Raw genomic sequence first — 8,562 nt, 5'->3', positions numbered from 1 at the left:
CCAAGCCTTTGATGAACCATATCTCTTTCGACAGAGCCTACCACTATTGCGACTCCAAATTTATATCCCTCGACTATGAGAATCAAGATCACCACAAAAGGCCCAACACTATCAATCAAAACACCTTAACATGGCTATTTAGATCACCATGTACCATCTAACTAGTCTTTCTCCACTTAACAATTCAATGGTACCACTAGCCACGCACAACAAGTAATAGCCTTAGAAAAATGACGAAACCTCATGTCACCTTTGGCATACTTCTACATCATACATACAATATCATACACCACTACGAATCAAATAAACTTAATCTATTGCATGCACCGTTTAAGTCTATTAGATCACTTCTATACAACTAGTATTCATTAACCAAGAAATCTTCATATCCACCTTCATGGACATCAACTGTTGAAACTTAATATCTAGTGTTATGCATGATTTACAACCCAACCTTACACGAAATTTTCACTTGGAAACTATGAAATAAACATCACGAAACACTAGTGCACTAGAACTTCATAACCACAATAATCGATCATGACCTAATGGTTTTCCTTATCATAATCCATTAGCATGTACTATTTTAGCACATCAAGCCTACTAATTTAATCCCACAAAACATACATCATCAAACTCGTGCCACTATTTACCACCATACCATTTAAATTCAAGCCTATAGTTTAGTATCAATCATTTACCACCAATGAAGAATGCAACATAATATAAATATACTAATCCATCAAATTGGGACATTCTACCCAAATATCTCAAAAATCTACTACATACATTCTCACAAGTAGCACTAGTTTACAACTACCAATGAAAAGAGGGTCAAGGGGGTTAAAGCCTCATAATAGACATGGTCAACCTTATCCTTATATTATAACCCCGTACAATCGTATCTACTTATACTGCTTTCTCACATCACAATTACTTACCCAAGCGTACATTTACACTACCTTCAAAGTCCACAACAACCATGAGTCTATACTTATAACCTACTGGCTAATCTGGCCATTTTCATACTTCAAGCAAGGACAATTCACCTTGCCTAATAACTCTTTCTCTATCTTCTACTAATACACTAACACACAATGATGAATCGCTTCATTACCAACTCTTTATCATGCAAAAAGATTCAGCTATACATATATTCAACCAACACAAGAACAACACGTTGAACGACAAATTGTGGTTTGAACAAGAAAATACGAAGAATGACAAGTCAAATATGCTAGTGAATTGAAAGAGCCCCACACGGCTTCACTAGACTTTTTAGTTTCACCAACACGATATAAAATATTTTCAAGAGATAGAAACTTGTCACACAACATTCCATAATATGAGAATACACATCTTACTTTGTATAGATAAAAAAAAATCCGAGTCAAATATTTCCCCCACAGATTATCATACAATCCACATACGCTCCTTGCTACCAATAGGTCATGATACCGGCACTTTAACTTATACTACTATTTGGTGGAAATACAATTCCAACACTTCTACTACACATCTTTTCCCTTAAGCATGACATCTGCAACATAAATTTCTGAAAAGGGCCGAATATACTCAATACAGAAGGCTGAAAAGCACGATTTCGTCAAGATCAAGGTTCACACTAGAACCCATACACTCTGAAGCAATAACGGACTCTTCTCTAATCCTTTCACAATTTTAAGATCTTATATGACGCGATCCGAAGGGACAATACCATTTAGACTCTAAAATTCTGCACTTGATTCACCCCAGAAATGTGATGGGTCTGAGAACATCAGATTAAGGAAAGAATTTGGGATAATTTTACTTTCGTATGGACGTCACCATAACACCAATTAGAGTATGAAGGAGGAACATTCTGACTCTATTGCACGAGCTAGAACATGAAGAAAGAGAGACATTCCTAAACGTCTTGTAGCCTCCTGCTTATAAGTGTGGCGCGCTACATACCCATAAACAAGACTCTACTTGACGCAATTTTGCAGACACCCTGGGACCATGAACCGTGCTTTGATACCAAGTTTGTCACGACCCGAATCAGGGCCTGGCCGTGATGAGCATTTTGAACCATGGAGGCCCAAAACACCCCTATTTGTCTAGTAATTATGCACCTAAATTCATATGATCAAAGTTATGCGAAAGAAACACAATATAATGGAAACATGGTCAAGAATCATATAAAAATAATAATGGGGAATAATATCCCACAATCTCAATCAACATCTCGAAAATCGTCTGCAAAATCTCTACTATATGACTGAAACAAGTAACTATATAAAAACTGGGACAAGGCCCCTATCAGACCCAAAACTAATATAAGATAAAAGGACTGCAGGACATAAGGCCCTCCGAAACATAAAGGCTCACCACTTGTCTCTGCAACTCTGTCTGAAAGATCTATTGGTTCTCTTGACCCCTAGATTGGGCCTCTGAACCTGAGAGGTTAGAGAGAGAAGGGGGTCAGCACAAAAGTACTGGCACGCAGAGATATCAAAACAAAACATAATATTTCTACAAAGTATAGTTGAGAGCCAATATAAAGCAATTTCGTATCAAATCATTTGAAAGTACATGGGTGTAATGCAAAAGTTTTTCTCAACAGTAATGAAATGCAACTGAGCTAGGTGGAATACCCTACATAATTTACACCAACTATCAAACCTCGGTTGCTGCCGAGATTAGAGTATAAGTGAGGGAGAGACACTCAAGACCACACAGCATAGTGTCTCGACCCAATGATAGTGCCCAAGATCACTTGGCTTGGACTCCTACCTATAGTCCTAATTTGGGAATGACATGAAGTCAAGTACACAGATCGCTTAGTCTGGTACCAATATTTCGTGTCGGCAAACATGTTATTCCAGCGATATGCCCTTGTGTCTCAAATGCCTTCTTCGGGCATCCACCTTTCTCATGTAAAATCAATTCATTCAAATTTCATTTAAATTTTTCAATCACATATCATATTTTTGAAGGGTATCGTCATACCCGACCTGCAAGTCGTCAATGTCACATTCACATATGTATAATCATGTAAAAACCAAGGTTCTTCATCATTTACAAATGGTGAACAATATTTATTTCAAATTCATGCTCTCTTTTGTTGGTCACAATATAATATGGAGTATTGAAACATTATCATCGGAATTTGAAAACAATTTATCATTCATATTTATCAGCTTCCATGGAAAATCTCAAATCACATATGCATGGTTTCAACCATTGAAGTATATGGGCAAACAATTCCGATGACATAAAGAAAGTGACTTAGAAATCATATTGAAAGCAAGATATTAGCATTTGATTGAAAACCCCCATTTAAAAGCATGCCTGTTTATAAAAATACACCCATGAGATTTTTGGATAACCCCACTTACCTCTATTTCCAAGGATAATAGATGTTTCTTGAAGCTTGCGAATTGGTGATTCCGAATATGTAATTATCTTTGAAAACCTACGGTCAAATCTTGAACTATTTGGGATTTTAATTTTTGAAACTCTAAGGAGAATCTTGAGAACTTTTGATGAAAGAATATGTATTTTGGGGTCCTTGGAACTAAATCTCGTGTTTTAAGGCTAAGTAAGGGTGGAAAAGGACCACTTTGTCCTCAACACGGAGTGTTTAAATCACTAGAATTCCTTACATAGGCGCCGCCCATCCCATTGCCTATGTTCACATAGGCGCCGCCTAGGCTATCGCCTGTACTTTCCAGTGGCCATGGGCGATTGGTTAGGCGTCGCTTATCACTTTGAAAGGTCATAACTTCTTGCTCGGGTGTCGAATTTTAGCTAAATTGGTATCGTTGGAAAGCTAACTCGAATACCTATCATTTGACACATAGTAGGTTCCCTAATTTGACATATAAAGAGAGTTATGGTCGAAGGAAACTAACACACTTTACAACGTCCACTAAAACTTAGTCGATCAAAATAGTTTTGACTCGTCCTTGAGTTAAAGGACCTCTATGGTCTAAATTCAAGCTTGAGTGGATTTCACATGCTACACGATAATTAATATGTCATATTGGCATAGGATTTCATGGCTTTGAGATTAACAACGCATCGAAATCATGGTCTAAATTGTAGCTTGAATTGCGGGGCGTTACATATATTTACTTAATGATATAGTAGGATATGTTTGAATTAGCGATGTAATAGTCAGCGAGAGAATAAGTAGTCTATGTTGGTTCTTGTTTTGTGATTATGCAGTTGAAAAAGAAAGTAAAGAAGCATATTGCAGCTACAAGGCTGCAACACTGGTGCATCAGATAAGGACTACTTGAAAGTGAACTGTGTACAGAAACCACATTATAGATGGATATACAATCTGGCAATGAAGTCAAACAAAGAGTAGATTTAGAAATTCAATAATAACTAGGAGAGGTCACCTTTGATCAACAGATTATGTAGTTAGATCTTTTGTTGAGACCTCACTTCGTTTAAAGAATAGTGTGCTCTTAGGTGTAATCACTTGACTTTGAAACTGTAATCTTTCACAGTATAAGAATTCACAAAATTTTGGAATGGACGTGATATACAGTATCTGAACATATTCCAACTACTTACTTTAACAATTTAAATTTCATAGATAAGGCTGTAGAGATTTCATTAATCCTAAATAGTTGGGAGAAATTTGATTTTTGAATTAGATAACAGTAAAACGTCCAGAAACAAGAGTAACGAATGATTCTACTTACCTCAAAATGTTTGAAGATCTTGAGATCTGGAGAAGGGATTAGACTTATTTTCTTCAATCAATTCCCTTAGATTCTTGAGAGCTGAGTTTGACAAGAGAACTAGGATTGCTGGATGATGAAATAGTTTGTAAAATTGCTGGAGAAAGTGGTGTTTTTTTTAATGTGTGTAACTGTGGAAGACAGATAGATTGTAACTGATGAAGTTTTTAATGTGTAACCGATGAAGACAAAGAAATTGTAACTGATGAATTTTTTAATTTGTGTAACTGAATGTGAGATGTTACAAATATTTTCAATGAACAAATACACTTCTCTTTCAACGTGTAGCACTGGTAGGTTGTTCAGTTTACTTTTGGTTCATTTATAAATAACCTGTCAGTGCTACACATTGAAAGACAAGTATATTTGCTCATTGAAAGAATTCGACCAACAGAATTGAGAGAGAGTTGTATTTATTTTGTGTTTTTTTTGTGGCTCGAGTTGATTTGGACGAGTTAGATTAGAATGTTTTTATTTTTTAAATTGAGCATATAAAACATTGATTTGAGCCTTTCTATTAAAGGAAGGTACGTGTAAAAATTTTCTTAACAACGAGAGTAGGTTTGTTCCTAAAGTATGATATCGAAGATAAATTTGATCTCAAAGTATGATTAAAAGTATATTTAGCCAATTTTCCAAAGCATTGGATAAATCTGACCCTATAGTATGTCAAAAAGCGTAAATTTGACCTCAAAATGTAATAATCCCTCCGTCTCAAATTATGTGTCGCTATTTTCTTTTTGGCCCGTCCCAAAAAGAATGTCGTCTTTCCTTATTTGGTAAGTTTTTAAAAACACAATTACAATTTTATCCTTAGTGGTACCACTTGATTTTAAATACTATTACTCCTTTTTTATTTGTTTTTTCAATTAAAAGTGGTCCCACTTGATTTTAAATACTATTATTTTTTTTAAAAGAGTAATTTTGTAACTTTAACACAGTCAATGCTTATTTTTTAAATATCGTGTCCGGTTAAAGCGACACATAATTTGGAATGGAGGAATTAGAATTTTTTAACAAATTTTCTAAACTAGAGACTTAAATTTGATCATTTTCCTTTTTTTATTTTTTACATAAAATAAAAGAATAAATTGAAAAAAGCTGAAAACATGAGAAATAAAAATTACTAATCTAAAACAGGTTTTGGTCCATTTTTGTTGATGTGGAGTTCCAGCAGAGACCTAAAACCCCAAAGAAAGTACTAAACCTCCATTAGCCAAATCGTAAAATTTAGCGATGGAAAGGGGAGGACGCAGCGGCGGCGGATGAATGAGGCCACTTTCATCGTCCTTTGCTTGAAAAGTGACAGCCATTTACGAAACGTGTCCAGGAAGTTCTCCAGCTCCGAACTAAAACAGAACAAGTAACGCCTCCGAAAAAGAAACTAAAAGAGAAGACATCGAGCAGCGTTTGCTTAAGAAACACATAATGAATAGCCAGAAAGAGAAGCAGGAAGGGGAGGGATCATCATCGACGACTCTTGCTACTACTTCCGAAAGCGATGATGAAGATGAAGAAGCATATACTTCGTCTTCCGATGCTATTTATGGAGAGAAATTGGAAGAAAAACCTGATTTAATGAAGTCGATGCTTCGACATACGTACAATCAACAGGCGAATAGTGCTTTCTCAAAAGTCGGAAAAAATTGAGTACGAGGTTGTTCACAAAAATACTAATGAAAAGAGGAAGAATATTGATATGTTTTCTAAAGGAGGAGGAAGAAGAAACGGAGTGACTAGGGATTTAAAAGGAGGGGTTAGAGAGGGGGAAAGGTTTGGGGGTAGTGATGGGAGTGTTGATGGTCCAAGGTTTAAGGATTTAAGAGGAATGGATGGAGTACTGGAGGAATTGAAAGTGTAGGTAATTGTTCCATTGTATCATCCTCAGTTGACTAAGAAAATTGGAGTTAGGATACTCTTCCACGGTCTGCCTGGCTGTCACAAAACAAAGCTAGCTCATGCTATTGCTGATGAGACTCGTGTTCCATTTTATAAACTTTCAGCTATTGAGCTGGTCTCGGGAGTTTCAGGTGAAATTGATTCTTTATTCTATTTGATTGTTCGCGTCATTATTTTGCATGTTTGCTAGCATAATTTATCATAGAATTGGTCTAACTGTTTGATATTTGATTTTGTTTCACGTCACTATCATCTATTAGCTTTTCTCTGTGTATCATCGAACCGAGGGTCTATCGGTAACAACCTCTCTACCTCTAGGGTAGGGGTAAGGTCCGTGTGCATCTACCCTACCCCACTTTGTGAGATTACACTGCGCATGTTGCTGTTGTTGTTACTATTTACGCTGGGCATATTTGAAGTGTGTTACCCCTTACAAAATAAATATGCTCCCAATGTCCACTTTGGAGTATATTTGTGGGGATCCGTAAGCCTGCTATTTTAACAGCAATCATGGCGCATCATGCAGTATTATGACAGTCTTGTTGAGTGTTCTGAGGAGTGGGTGTGCGTTTTCTTATTGCTGTCAACCTAAGGGCATTTTAATTGGGTAGTTCTCAATTTCAGGTGCATCAGAAAAGAACATAAGGGAACTGTTCTCGAAGGCATACCGAACGGCACCTTCTATTATGTTTATTGATGAGATTGATGCAATTGCTTCCAAAACAGAAAATTTACAGAAAGAAATGGAGCAGCACATTGTAAAACAGCTGTTGACGTGCATGGATGAGTCACATAGAGTTGTAAAACCTAATGATGCAGAGGCAAGTGCTTTACCTTCTGATAAAAGAAATAGTGAAGCAAAATCAGACGGATCTAATCGTGGACCTGGCTATGTCCTAGTAATTGGGGCCGACCGTGAAATTGCCTTGGGTATTCCTGATGAAAATGCAAGGCCGCAAATTTTGTCTGTGCTTACACGTAACCTAAGAGTTGAAGGTGCATTTGATGTGATGAAGATAGCTAGCTCAACCCCAGGATTTGTCGGAGCTGACTTAGCTGCTCTAACTAACAAGGAAGGTAACCTGGCAATGAAAAGGATAACAGACATGAGGAAGGTTGAGCTTTTAGGAGAATCGGAAGATGGTGAAGATGCCGAAGAATGGTGGAGAAAGCCATGGTCACCTGAAGAGATGGCAAATCTCAGCATTAATATGGCTGATTTTGAGGTATGATACAGAGAATTTTGATTTACCTAAAGGTTGCGATTTGTGACCCTAAATTGTTGTATGTAATTGGAATTTTATATTTTATATCCTGTCATTGAAACTACTGATAAATCATGGTTTTTCATTTACATGCATGGTAAAAAATCGGGATAATGTTTCTCTTTTCCTCTTTTCCTCTTCATTTTGAACAGTGGTCCAATGGGGGGATTGGTTACTCAATTAGAAAGGCTAATAGTTCATGGACCCAACAGAAGTGGAATGCTTCTCCTGTGTAGTTAGACCCGAATACATGGATTTTAGAGTACAGTCGAAGTCCTTTAACTAAAAATGGGAAATTGGTTTCAGTTGTGTTGGAGTTTCTGAAATTCAGGCTGAGAAGAGAAGTTCAAAAGTTGAAACAAGATTTCTGGCTGTCGTCTTCTTTCACGAGCCAGTACAATGATTTCACAGGAGAGAGGCTCCAGATTCCAACCTGAGAAAGCATGAGGTTCTTCTGAACATGAGGTTTTTGATGTTCTTATGAGAAAGCATTCTCATCACTCGTGAGAGCTTCCGGTTTTAGCGCTATATGTTTGTTCTTCTGAACCTTGAGGATTCAGTTTCAGCATTTTTTGGTACTGCATTGTCTTGGTACATTTCAACTGTAAATGCTATATCCCCTGTAGCCAGAAATGTTCTCTGCCTGTGCTTGTTTGATG

General features: G+C 36.8%; 1 pseudogene; it reads left to right on the top strand.

Moving 5' to 3' along the window:
* Positions 1–4,317: 4,317 nt before the first annotated feature.
* Positions 4,318–8,536, top strand: LOC107865531 (annotated as a pseudogene).
* Positions 8,537–8,562: the final 26 nt, after the last annotated feature.

Source organism: Capsicum annuum, chromosome 11, assembly GCF_002878395.1.
Source record: "Capsicum annuum cultivar UCD-10X-F1 chromosome 11, UCD10Xv1.1, whole genome shotgun sequence".
Taxonomy (NCBI): domain Eukaryota; kingdom Viridiplantae; phylum Streptophyta; class Magnoliopsida; order Solanales; family Solanaceae; genus Capsicum; species Capsicum annuum.
This window is presented reverse-complemented; position numbering and strand designations above follow the sequence as displayed.